Source organism: Hydra vulgaris, chromosome 06 (genome assembly GCF_038396675.1).
Source record: "Hydra vulgaris chromosome 06, alternate assembly HydraT2T_AEP".
Taxonomy (NCBI): Eukaryota; Metazoa; Cnidaria; class Hydrozoa; order Anthoathecata; family Hydridae; genus Hydra; species Hydra vulgaris.
Window position 1 is genome coordinate 10,477,501 of NC_088925.1, and position 15,216 is coordinate 10,492,716.

At 28.2% G+C, this 15,216-nt stretch overlaps 1 long non-coding RNA gene across 1 annotated transcript in view; it reads left to right on the plus strand.

The window, feature by feature from the left end:
• LOC136080945 (uncharacterized) overlaps positions 1-1,504 on the plus strand; it is a 4,291-nt gene extending 2,787 nt beyond the window's left edge. The window contains exon 4 of the long non-coding RNA XR_010638751.1: positions 1,414-1,504. This is a non-coding gene — a long non-coding RNA (uncharacterized LOC136080945). The remainder of the gene's footprint in view (positions 1-1,413) is intronic.
• The last annotated feature ends 13,712 nt before the right edge of the window (positions 1,505-15,216 follow it).

The following is a 15,216-nucleotide window of genomic DNA, read 5'->3' on the forward strand; positions in this document are numbered from 1 at the left end:
TTCATTTAATAGAGTTACTTTTGCATTGAGTTAAAAAGAGTTATAAATGTTTTTTTTTTCTCTCCCGAATCAAATTAAAAAAAACTAAAATTTTTGCAGTTATATAGATTCTGACGTAAATAATATTGTATACATATATATATATATATATATATATATATATATATATATATATATATATATATATATATATATATATATATATATATATATATATATATATATATATATATATATATATATATACAAAATTATATAATTTTGTATATATATATATATACAAAATTATATAATTTTGTATATATATATATACAAAATTATATAATTTTGTATATATATATATATACAAAATTATATAATTTTGTATATATATATATATACAAAATTATATAATTTTGTATATATATATATATATATATATATAGATATATATCTATATATATATATATATATATATATGTATATATGTATATATATATATATATATATATATATATATATATATATACATATATATATATATATATACACGCAGTAAACTCCTTGTTATTCGAACCTCCAAGGGGTATAAGAATTTATTTCGAATAACCCGAAACTCGAATAACTGAATATGCTCTTTAAAATGACCTACTTTAAGTTTCTTTCAAATTTTAATAAAAGTAGAAAGTAAAAGACCCTTTGAATTTGGTGCTACTTCAGTTTTATCCTTGTAAAATAATAAATATTTTACAATTCATTGAAAGTATAGTCCATTTTTTTTTTTTTTTTTGTTCCTTAAATGTGTTTTTTTATCTTCAAGGAGAGCAAAAATTGTTTCGAATAACCGAAATTTTGAACAACTGTAGGTTTGAATAACTGCATTTCTGCATAACAGCATTTGCATGAGTTTGTTAAAGAAAGTTTACAGGAAATAAAAATTGCTTCGAATAAGCAGAAAATTTTAATAAGTGCCATTGCAAATACCCGGGAGTTTCCTGCATAATCAATAAATAAATATGTATATATAAATATGTATATATATATATATATATATATATATATATATATATATATATATATATATATATACATATATAAATATGTATATATATAAATTTACAATAATGTTTATAAACTCACATAAATAAGGTTAGGTGTCACTCATATAGTTAAAAACTAGTTAATGGAGTGATACCTGAACCTATAATTATAAATTATATATATAAATAAGTTATATATATATATATATATATGTATGTATATATGTATATATATATATGTATATATATATATATATATATATATATATATATATATATATATATATATATATTTACTTTTTAAATTTAATAATAATTTTACTAATTTAATAACATTTTTTTTTTACATTTGCTTTCAGACTACTAATGGTACAAGTTTTGTTTTTTGATTTAGATTCTGTATCTCAATGATATCCTGGCCTATCGATACGATATCCTGTTAATTGTATTTTTATATATTGTATAAATATATATGCAAACACTCACACGCATAATTTTTAAAGAAAATATTTATATTTTTATATACATATCTATAAATTGTATATGTTAAGCTTTTTTATATTTATCATCGTACATTACTGTTTGTATTAAAAATTGATTTTGGAAATATTGCGAGGGCAGAGTTCAACTTACAATTTACTTTTATTTGCCAATTCAATATATATTATAGTCACGTTTAATTACGTTTAATAATATTTTGCGATATTTTAAACAGCGCATTTAAGCGTTGATTCAACGTTATATTTCAAACTTTACTCGACGTTCTGAGTCACGTTAAATTGACGTTTTACTAACAACGTTACAAATCCTTGCAAAATAGACTGCTTTAACAGCGTTTATGCAACGCTTTTTAGGTAACGTTTTTTCAACGCTAAGTTGCGACGTTTATTCAACGCTTTTTATGTAACGCTTTTTCAACGTTTAGTTGCGACGCTTTTGTAACGTCATTTAGTAACGTTTTTTCAACGTTACGCAATAACGCTTAATCAACGTCTATTAAACAACGTTACATATCTTTGCAAAATCGATTACTTTGTCAACGTTTCCGCAACATCTTTTGCGACCGGTTTTCAACGTTGATTCAACGTTGTCATGTTTGCTGGGATTATTATGATTGGCGTTTTTATAAAGTAACCAAGTATGTTTTAGTAGCTATGGAAATCAAAGAAGACTCAGCATTTTTTGGTATTATTTTGGTATTATTTTGGTAGCTGCGAAAAAATCTTTTTGTACTTTCCAATTAGCGAAATGCGACAGTGAATTTAAGTGTTTTTTGTTTGTTTTTATTTTTTAATTAAATTTTTTCTTTACAAACAAACTTTTTAGGAATTAATTTTTAAGAATCAATAATATGCAATTTTGTTTACCATTTAAACGACAACAGCCCAGAGGTCTTGAACTTTTTAAGTTTTTCCATTTCTTAAGGCCTTACAACATTATTGAAAACTCTGAATATCATGTTGTTGTTTTTTGTTAGGATATCAGTTTAAACAGAAGTTATTAAAAGTTACTTATACCCTTGCAAAAAAGTTGGCAAAATAACAATCTTGTACTGGTTGAGTTTTTCAAGTTCCTAATATTTATACTTAATCTCACTGATAAGATTATGAATTCTACTTAGATAATGTATTAATTTACATACATGATTTTAGCCCATGCTATACTAATCCATGCTATACTAGCCCATGCTATACTAGCCCATGTTATATTAGCATATAAAATGAGATTTTGAGATATAAGAGATGATTATAGATTAGACTAAAGTAAAGTTTTTTTTAAAGGTTTATGTAAAATGCTTATTGCAGATTTTTCCATGACGTATTTTCATCTATTTGCACACCAAGGAACTTTGTACATTTCTATTATAAGTAATGTTACTGATAGCGTTGTTACAACTATCAAATAGTTCGACTGTCGACGAAATCGACTCATATATTTTTATAAATCGACTCAAATCAATTAATAAATTCATATTATATATAAATATTTTCAGCTTTGTTTTGGTTTAAATTCATCTGCTACTGCTAATTTTAAACTGCTCAGAAGAAAGATCGCATATATATTTAAGATTAAATGCCTTTTCTAAACAATCAAAAAGTGATGACTTTCTGTCAAGACTGGAGTATATAGTTGTGTCATTTGAAAATAAAACACTTTAGAGATTACATTATCATGAAGATCATTAGTATAACTCAAAGGATCATAGATGGAATCTCATGGCACCCCAGAAGTTAATAGAAAGGTTTAAGTATGGTAAGAACAATCTTCTTTGGTTTACCGCTTCCATATAATATACAATAAAATTTTTCTATTATAAAGGTTAGGTTGAGACCCGTATCGAATGTCAGAAGTAATTTATTAAACTCGAAATGAGATATTAAAAATTTGTTAATTTAAGAATCTAAGATCTTGCTAATAATAGTGAGAAAACTGATTGGACGATAGTTAAAGAGTAGACAAGCAGTGAAAATTGATTGGACGATAGTTAGACAGATCAGAGCGTTTTCTAAAGTTTTTAAAAACTACGACAACAAATGCAATTTTTTAATCTTAATCAACAAAGCTGCTATGGGGATTTTTTTTTCTTTTTCTTTTTTTTTTTTCTTTTCTTTTTTAATTATTCAATAAGTTTATGCAATAAGATAGTTAAAATAAAAATCGTTATACAATAAAGAAATATAACAAAATATACAGTTATACAATTAAAAACAAAAATAAGAATGCGGAAACTCACAGAAGACCTTCAGGTCTTATCATCGAGAACCGCTCGTGAATATTAAGTACATTAGATTAACATAAAATATAAAATTAAAAAAACAAACAATGTCGTAGTTATAATTAGCGAGAATATAAATTTCGCTAGAATACATAAATAAAATTGGTATGAAGAAATTCTTGATACTTTTATATATAAATACAAAAATATTTTAAAAAGTACTGTTTTCATAAACACATAAGATGTGGATCAGATATACTATTATATATTACCTTATGTAATAAGCTGCATATCCATTTTCAGAAGAATTTAAAAATATAAAAATATATCTTCAAAAGATAAAATGATTTCTTTTAGTTTTTTCTTGAATGAAAGATAATTCCATTCATGTGAAAAATCAAAATTTTTCAAAACTATTTTGTTCCTAAGAAAAGCTCCTCGAAATGAAATACATTACTTTCCAGAATTTGTTAGAGAAAAAGATTGCCAAATTATATTATCATTTCTTAAGTTATATTTATTTTATCTTTCAAGATATATAGATTATGAAAAGGAAGAGATGCGTTGGTTTTACATTTGTACATAAAACAAAGTATATTAAAAATATTCAGGTAATAAATATAAAGAATTTTCATTTGAAATGGTTTGGCATGAGCAAATCGATCTTCATAACAATTTGAGGGCTGTACTACCATGAACGTGGTTGGGATAGCGATCAGAACTTCTATATTATATTTATCTAAATCTGGAGTGAGTGCCCACGACCAGATTTAGATAAGTAAAATTTCAACACTGTCACGAATACAACACAAACGTCCAATGAACGTGTGTGTTTATACAAAATGATAAATTATTAAAATATATTATTTATTTTATAAGCTTAGTATTCAATTACATTATTCAAAATTGTTTTTATTAAACTATGTTGTTGTGCACTCGCGTAGTTTTTTTAATGTTGAATTCTTATCTATTTTATTTTGTTTATTTCGTATTTTTATTGAGTTGTTTTATTTTTTTTTTTAAATTAAAAAAACTGAATCTGGAAGGTAATGTTACTTTACTAGAGTTTAAGAACTCCTGTTTTTATGAGACTTTCAAGTCAAATTTGAATGTCGCGCGCATCTATAACTGGTTTCACATTTTTTTTTTTTTTTTTTTTTTTTTTATTTGTTTATTTCGCCGTTTAATAACTTTTACAATTTACAAGCTTTATAAATAAAATAAAAAAACTGGCGGGGCAAGTAGAAGACATTATTTTGTCTTATCACCGAGCCCCAATCGTACGTATTTACAATAGCCGGATAATATATTTATACTTTACAAACTATTTATTAAAAATTATAAATGTAAAAATAAATAACAATTAGTTTAAGAAATACTTCAAGAACAATATTCATGTTAAGAGTAATAATCAAGTAAACAAGAAAAACTGAAAGAAAAGTAAAAAACAAAAACAAAAAATAAATAAATTAATTAAAGAGCACGTATTTTCAAGAGCCACACTATATACGTATATTATACAAAGTATTTGTTGAAGAATATGAAAATAAAATTTTTAACAATTTGTAATAAAGTAATATTTAAATAAAGAACAAAAAATTCAAAATAAAAGAGTACCTAATTTAAAAAAAAAAACCGTTTTATGTGTGTATATTTCTAACCAATTTAATTAAAAGTAAAATAAATAACAACTCATTAATAGTTAAGTAAAATGTTGAAAAACTAAGATTTCACCAATAACTTTTAAGATTAGAGGAAACACCATAACTCAAATAATGAAAAAACTAACAAACAAAAATTGATAAATTGATAAATTCTGATACATATTTTATATAATTGATTTTTAGTTTAAAAGAGGCATTTAAAATCGGATATATTAAAATCCATATGTAATAGCACCTGTTTCGATTCTTTTTTAAACTGATGTATACTAACTTTTTCCGTATTTGCAATATTAGGAAACTTTTTCATTCTTTTTTCATTTTTCATTCAAATTTTTCATTTTTTCACATTCGCTATGGAAATTCATCATAATACTTCGGTAATAATTTCCATAACGGTGAAGCCATTAATATAACTGGTCTTTCGGTAAATAGTAATAGCTAATTTCACGGAATGGAAACCCTATTGACATGTTTTTTTTTTGGTTTTAGAGGGTTTTAAACACTCAACAGAAACCGTGCGTAACTTTTTTTTTTTTGAGTTGTGCTTTAAAACCAGTTACTATGAGTTAATTATTTTGAATTTTATCAACTGACTTTTTTGTTTTAAGTTCAGCCCTAAAAAGTTTCAGCGCTAAACTTAAAATACAAGTTTTGTAGTAAAAAAATCTGCTGAAACAATTTATTCTAGTTTTGGAAAATAGACATGAAGAAAAAACTGAAATAAAAAGCAATCAAAATAAAAATGGCTAAACACGAAGAATATGTATCTATAACAATGATGAGAGAAATAATGCACGTACAAAAAGAAACAATTTTTTCGTGAAATTGCTAGCAGTTTAAATATAAAAATTGAAACGCTTCAAAAAGATATCCATGACATAAAAAAAGAACTTTGTGAAGTTAAAGGAAGCATGAACTTTATTGGTAATCAATGGAAAGACAATGTAAAGGGTGTCGTTAATAAAATCGCAAAGGTAGTCGAAGAAATAACTAATGTAAAAAAAAATACAAGGAAAAATCATTTCTGATAACACTGAACTCAAATCAAAAAGCGTAGACATTTAGGATAGAAACAGACGAAATAACTTACGGATTGCTACACTTATTGAAGGTGCAGATGAAAAAGATTGGGAAGACACTAAAAATAAAGTCAAAAAGCGCTTTGTTGAAAAACTTGAAATTGTAAATGATATTACGAATGAGCGTTCTCATCGAGTTGGCAATGGTGGTTCTGAACAAGTGCGAACGATTGTGCTAAAGTTGCATGACTTTCAAGATAAAGCGTTAATTATGGATAGAGTGAACAAACTAAAAGGTACTAATATATATATTAATGAGGATTTTAGTGAAACATCTAGGAGAATTCGTAAAGAACTATTTGTACAAGCAAAAACTCATAGGCAAAATGGCTATTATACAAATAGCTCTATATAATAAATTGATAGTTCACGAGTTTAAGCAAAAAAAATAAAGATGTAGTTGAAACTTTGCCGACTATTTAAAAATAAGTAATACTATTAAATGAGTTCTTGAATGAGCTCTTGTTCTATCTTTTATTTTTAATTTTTAAAAATGGCTGAAAATTTTTTTGCTAGAAAAGATTTAAAAAATTTAAATTTTGATTCTTTTGAGGATTTGCTTAACTTTTCTGAAGATAATTTAAATATTACACAGGTCAACAACAACTAAAAAAATTTTCTAGTGCCGAGCAAGAAAAAATGTTATTCGTCTTTAATAAAAATAAGTACTTTTTGTCCTATTGCTGAGAAACATTTTGTTAAAAGAGTCTTTGGCATTTTTTCACATAATTTTTTTGTTAATAAATTTTGAGAAAAAATATTTATGTTTTCTAAAATCTCTATGAAAATACGCTTCTTTTGAGACCTAGGTTGACATACTTTTGAATAATTTTTTTTCGACAATATTAGGGACATTACCCCAAATACAAAAGATTTGAATCTAAATATCTTTACAACTAGACGTGATGGTGAAAAATGAGTTGCGTATTTGAAATCAAAATGAGAAATGCTATAAAAAAACAAACAAATTGTTTGCACGGCACCAGAAAAAAATTTTTTTTTTGTTGACATGTGTTATTTAAGAAACTGAAACAGTGGCGGATACAAAAGGGGGGAGGGGGGTAAGTACCCACTTTAAGAAATGTCAGACTTCAAAATAATATTGAAAAATTTGTAAAAGAAATAACAAAATACAAAAAATTATTCTGCAGCTTACTATTTACTTTTTTTAAACTAAAACAAAAACTAAAACTAAAGCAAAACTAAAACCATTTCATAGCATTACTAAAAAAATTGTTGCATTTTTAACATTTTTACGAAATCGAAGAAAAACGATGAAAGTTTCGAAACATTTTAATGTTATCATATTCATTAATTTTAATGTTTTTTAATCATATATGATTAGATAACAATAAAAAACAGTAAAATTACTATCGTTCTATTTTTAAAAATTTTCAACTGTTTTTAAAAACTTACGAAAAAAAATATAGATTTGGTTTTAATGGTAATTTTTTTTTTATTAATTTAATTTTAATTTGTAGTATAATTTATTTACGCGATGCCGTTTTCGGTAGTTAAAATTTCAATAAAAAAGTATTTATTTTTCAATAATTGAAGTTACAACACCTCAATTTATTTTACACTTATATACACTTCAAGTTGTATTTAAGTAAGGTACGAAGAATTTTTTTTAAAATAGTAACTGAATGAATTTCTTACGAATTAGTTTCTTATTTAGAAAACAAAAGTGTATGTATTACTATTTTAAATAAATAAATGACAAACGATTTTTACTATTTTAATGAAATTATTTTTATTAGTTACAATGACCTGCAAGGTAAAGAGGACAAGCTCTTTAAATGACTATTTTGTCAAAAGAATTAAAATTCTACCAATACAGGACCATGCTGGTCCTATCGTTTTGCCTTTATCTTTGGAGTCATCATCCGTACAATTTGATTGTGCATTTATTAGCGGGGCTGAAAATAATCAAATTAAAATGAAAGTTCTTTTTCTCCAGAACCTGAACTTGGTATGGAAGCTGCTAATTTTAAAAGTAAAAGTAACACAGAAATTAATAAAGAAGATTCAATACCCGCGACAAAAGATGATAGCTGTTTGCCTATAGACATTGGGGCATTTTTAACACGTCAGGTAACTGATAATACCGAATATTGAAATGCAATTGGTTTCCTGGTCCAAATTACAAATATCCATAATCTGTGCATTTAAAGAAGGGTAAAAATGTTAATTGCTTTTTGTCCAAGAAACATATAAATAAATTTCCCTGGATAATGATTTCAGAATGCCTTTATGGAATTTTTTGTAAGTATTGCTTTTCCTTTTGCAAAAGTTGGGGGAATACATAGTCAAGTGCACTAACTTAAGCTAGTTACTTTACCTCTTAAAAGTTATTCAAAGCTTTTGGGAAAAGATGGAGATTTACAATTACATGATTGCAATGCGTATCACAAAGTTGCTATGTTGGCAGCATCAGATTTCATCAGAACATATGAATGTCCGTCTTCATATGTACGTAATTTAGTTAACGAAGGAAGACTTAAACAGGCTAAAGAAAATTGAGAACGATGAAAGCCTATAATTGAATTTATAATATTTCTTGGTCGACAGAGTATTGCTCTGCGAGGTCATCACGATGATGGGCAGATCTTTTAAATTAATCAAAACTCTTCAGTAATTAATGATGGCAATCTTCGGGAATTGCTTCGCTTTCGAGTGAGCGCTGGGGACAATATTTTAAAAAACCATTCGAACAATTGTTAACAGCATCCATAACTAATATATTGAGTTTTATGAAAGGGCTGCCCAACATAAATAATGCTGATAAGAATGTCCAATTAATGAATGTTTCTTCAGAATTTGAATTTTGGGAGCTAAAATGGAAAGACGCAATCAAAAAGCAACAAGACCTACCTGACTGTGCCCTGGCAGCATACAACCAATGTGATAGTAACTACTTCCCTTTAATTAAATGTATTTTACAACTGCTTTGCACCCTTCCTGTTAGCGTTGCTTTGGGAGAACGGAGTTTCTTGGTTTTAAAAAGACTTAAAACTTGGTTAAGATCCAATATAGGACATAAACGATTAAATGGCTTAGCTATGATGCATATCCATAGAGATTGCACCATAAATGTCGAAAAGATTATTGATAGTTTTGCATGTTCGAAAACCAGAAAACTCAATGTTATATTAAAAAATATTCTAAATAATCAAATAAAAAGTAGTTTACCTGAAGAAAAAAAAAGCGGACTTTTTGTTTTCAAATTACCCCCCCCCCCCTCCCTAGGACAATGACCTGAATCCGCCACTGAACTGAAGTTAATTAAATAAAAACATCATATTTTGACCCTTATAACTTTAAAAGTAAAAGAGATATTTATTCTTTTTCTATATTACATTTAAACATAAGAAGCATGCCTCAAAACTTTGAAAAGTTTAACAAATTTTTAAATACTATAAACAACACGTTCAAACTCATAGCTGTGTCAGAGACTTGGCATGAAACAGCTAGTCCAATTGAATCAAACTCTAATTATAGCTTGCCAAATTACAAAATAATTAGCCTTCCACCACGAGGAAATCATAAAAAAGGTGGAGGACTAGGATTTTACATACTTGAAAAATATATATTTAAGATAAAAAAACAAATATGCTTAGTAAATGAAAACTATGAAAGTCTTTTTATTGAAATAATTAATAACAAAAATAAAAATACTATAATTGGATGTGTTTAACGTCCACCATGAGGAGAAATTAGATTGTTTCAAAATTTTATTGAAAAGTGTGTTTTGAAAATAAAGAAAGAAAAAAAAAACAATTATGTATAACTAGAGATGGTCGGACATGGGCCAAATTGTGTCCGATGTGCGACCGAGTCAAAAATAATTTTACAAGATGATTGATCGGTTTGAACTGAAAAATTTTCAACGGTGTCCGTGATCGAAATGTTCGGTACTGATTGAAGAATGTTTTGTCCGATGTCCGTCATTGTCGGACTTTTTTATGGCCGCCATGTTCGGCGTCCGACCGGGCCGGCATTTCTGGGCCAAATCGATTAAAATTGATTGACTTTTCCGAAAGTGTTCGACTGTTCGTTTGTACGACTTGTTCAGCATTATTATCTCTCTTGAATTTATTCCATTTTAATCCAAATTATTCACCACAGCTTTAAATTATTTCAAGACTTTTGCTATTGTTTCGCAGTGAAAGCTATTAAAATTCCACCATTTATTTGGAACACATCAGGCCGTTGTAGTTCTGAGGGAAGAGAAGAGATATTTTACATAAGTGCTAGAGAGTGCTAGGTAAATTACCATATTCGGACAGGTGTCCAGTATTGAGAAGTGAATTTCAGAGGGGAATATGATTCAGTGTCCAGTTCTGTGTACAGTAAGTGTCCTTTAGGTGTTCTGTACGTTGTTTTGATTATTGTGTTTTGACGTTTCTGGGGTGATTATTTAGTTGACGTTTACCGGAAAATAAATGCGTTTCAATTAATAGTTAATAGTTATAGTGGAAATATTCATTTTTTCTGGAGATTCTAAGTTATGGTTACTGTATATTTTAGTTTATAGTTTATAGTTGATATCGTTTAAACCTTTGTTTTATCCTAGTTTAAGTTTTTTTTATTAAAAATCACGATGTATGCGAAACTATGCAACGGTTGTACTCTTGTTGCTTGTGAACAGATATCTGAAGAGCATGAAGCGTGCGCACATATAAACGTTAAATATTTTGTTTATTTCAATTCTATTGTTATCTTGTTGTAAACTTTTAATGGTCTATTGTTCTATATACGCATCATAGCTTTGTATGTGACCGCAGAAAAGTTGAGTAATTCTCCAAGTGTGTTTTTCATGCTTTTTTTTCATGGGAATTATTTTTTGTTTGAGGTTTTATTTTCGATTATTCACCACAGCTTTAAATTATTTCAAGACTTTTAAAAGTTTCATTCTCCTTGGACTACAGGATATTTGTGAATATTAGTTACACATTTTCGAGAACTTATTACACAAAAATACAAAATGGCGCATGTTATAAAATATATCTATGAGACTTCAGATGAAGTCATTGAACTTAATGCAATTTTAAATGAACAAATTTCCAGTGGTTCTGTTCTTTTGAAAGCGAAAACTACTGGTGTAGGCAAGTCAGAAGTTTGGATGAATTTTTCTTTGCTCTTCAAATTACATGCCACCAAACCTGTTAAAAATATTGCAGTTTGTAACATTTGTAAAAAAGCTGTTCACCAAAAGCTAAGTACCACTACTACTTTGATCAGACATTTAAAAACACATGCCCCAACAGCTCAAGATCCTTCTCAGTCTATTTTTCCAGTAATAAAAAAGGAAAATTCTACCTTCAAAACATCTGTGCAAATTCATAAAAACCACAAGAATGCGATGTTGAATAGTTGTCTTGCGTTATTTAGTACTAATCTTCGTCCATTTGTACCAATTTATGGGGAAGGATTTGAATCTGTCATAAACACTGCTATTCATCTTGGTGCTACTTATCGGGGACATATTACTGCTAAAGACATTCTTCCTTCCAAACACAATGTTGCTGAAGCCATGAAAACTAGTGTTTCAAAGTCTAGAATCACAATCAGCCGAATACTCAAAGCGAAACTAGAAAGAAGTGGTGTAGGCATAACTACTGACATTTGGATTGATGATTTTCACAGAAACTCATATCTATCGATGACGCAGCATTGGATTGAAAATAATCAAGTACAGGAGGCGGCAATGGCTTTTTCTGTGTTACCTCCTATTTCAAAAACTGCCACTGTCGTCTCTCGATATCTCATTGACAATTTTAAAAAGGTAGATGCCTATATTGCTGGCGGACTGAGACGAATAATTTTCACTACTGATCAAGGTTCTAATATTTTGAGTGCTTTCAAAGATAGTGGCTTTGTAGTAGCAATAGAAGATATAGACATTCGTCCAGAAATCTTGCAATCGACAAGAATTTCATGTAGCAGCCACATCTTGAACAATCTTTTGACAAAACTTTTTAAACCATTTGAACTGAAAATTCACTGCTTATCTTTGCATGGTCTTCTTCACAATTGTTATCAAGTTGTTACATTTGTGAAGAGTGGAAATGTGAATGCAAAATTAAGCCGGACACTAAAAAAATATGTAGCTACACGTTGGAATTCACATCTGGCACTCTTTAAAGGAGTCCTTCTAATGTATGATGAACTGTTGATTCATTTATGAGGAACTAATAAAATGGTAGCAATTGAGGCAATCGACAAAAATCAGTTGGAGGTTTTGGTTAAATTTTTAAAAGTTTTCAAAGCTGCAAATGATGATTTGGAAGGGTCAACCTATCCAACAATTTATATGCCAATTTTGTGAAATTTTAGTATGCAAGATTACTTCAAGTCTTTCTCCTCATCTTTTGCACAGATTCCTTTGAACATTACTCCTGAATCAGACAATCCTGAGTCTTATGTAATTGATGATGACACTGACTTGGCAAACACTCTTCCAGTTGAAAACTTCTTGCGTTGGGTTAATGATTCTGACTTTGAAACTCAATATGATTCTCAGGTCTTCACACAGGACTATGAAAACCAAAGAGATATTATTACGTACTTGTCAAGTTTTGCAACTGACATTTTGTCTGATAAATTCAAAATAAATCATATTCATTGCATTGGTTTGTTTCTTATTCCTTTTTGCAAGTCTTTCAAAGTCTTCGGACAAAATGCTTCTGCCAAGCTTATAGAAACAAAGGAAAACCTGCGACGTCTTATACAATATTGTAATTTTGAAAAGACAAACTCATCACCGACCAATTCTCCACCTCAGAAAAAGCAGCACTCCTCTACCAAGCCTTTTTCTAACCACATTTTGCCTTCACTTTCTTCCTTTATTGACTCAACAGCCCCTGTTGAGAATAATGAAATTGAACAATATAGTAGAACTGAAGTTGTGGCACCAAATGTTCAAGATTTTAAAAATTTGGGGAATGAAGCACTAAAGTGGTGGGGAAAAATTAAAGAGACATTTCCAGTATTGTTCATTGTATCTAGCTTTGTTCTTGCCATTCCTGCTACCTCAGCCCCAAGTGAACGAATGAACTCCATTGCAAAGCTGATTACGAATGACAGGAGAGCCAATCTTGCACCAGAAACAATTAAAGCCTTGATGCTACTTCAAATGGACAAGGAACTGCAAAATTCTCATTTCAATGCCAAGGACAAACACTATGAAAACTTATTGAAAACTTACTCAACTTTTTTTTTTAATTTACTACCGGTATATACTTCACTTAAATCTGTACTAGAAATTACTACGAACCTGTAAATATGAAATACCAATAAATATGAAGAATTACAACAACAACAAAAAATTGTCCGATTCTTGTGTCATTTTTTATTTTTCATTTTTTTGCATATTTGACATCCGACCGCGTTCGAGATTTTTAGTTCAATGACTGTTCGGTGATCGATCGGTGTTCGGTTCGACATTAGTTTTTCTGTCCGATGTTTGGGGTGTCCGAGTTGTCCGGGTTGTTTGACAAAATTATTGTTGCTCGTGTTCAACCGGTTCGGTGGTTCGGACCGTACGAACTAACTTTCCAAAAATTAAATCGTTTTTTGATATGTTGTTTAGATACAATGTCTTGCCAGTAATCAATAAACCTACTCGGGTGAATAAAACCTCAAAAGCAGCTATTGATAATATACTTATTAACAATTACTTACAAATGTAATTTCAGTCAGGCATTTTTAAAACAGATATAAGCGATCATTTCCCGATCTACATTACTATTAAAAAAAAAATTTATGGATACTCAGCCAAAGTTTACAAATTTAAAAAAACGTAACTCAACCATCAATAATACAAATGAACTATCGAATAAATTAAATTTAGAAAATCGAAATGATGTCTATAATTGTCATAATACAAACGAAGCTTTTAGAATTTTTTTAGTTAAATTTTTAGCGATATTCGACGAAGCTTGTGAAGGAATAAAAATTAAAACAAAAGCACCTTGGATGAATAAAACACTTTTGAAGTGTTCTAAAAAAAAACAAAAAACTATACAACAAGTTCTTAAAAATTAAAAGTACAGAGAGTGAGGAAATATGCAAAATTTATAAGTATTTTTATGAACATCTTCTTAAAAAAACAGAAAAAAATGTATTATAATAAACAAATTAGTAATTTCAAGTTTGATGTTAAAAAAACATGGTCATTAAATAATGACACAATGGGCCGAAGTCAAATAAAAAGTCGCGGGGTAAAGCATAAGTGGCGATGACGTTTGTCTGACGGGATAAACATGTTATAAGTGCTAATCCTCATCGAAACGCCAGTAATAATAGACGCGACTCTGAGGAGATGTTTATTACTTAATCACTACACAAATTATGTTTACACATTGGCATTAATGTTTTTTTTCCATTCTGAGGCCTTTCATTGTTGTATGCATACTTTTTATTTTTTTATGTAATTTTTGCTTTATTTATTTTTTGTTTGGTGATATATTTTTTGTTTATCTTAGTTCATATTAGTATTTATATAACAATTTATTTTTATTATTATTGTTAGTACTGTTTAGGTGCATTGTCTGTCTTATTTTAAATATTCCTCTATTAATCTTTATTTTTGTCTTGACAACTGTCAAAATATGCTTTGTTTGAAAAACAATTCTCCTTTATTCTAATTTACTTCATTTCTTCTGTCAGGCGTTCACTGCTCGTGTGTGACCATTCGGCGAATTTTATATATGTCAAAATTATATATATGCCAA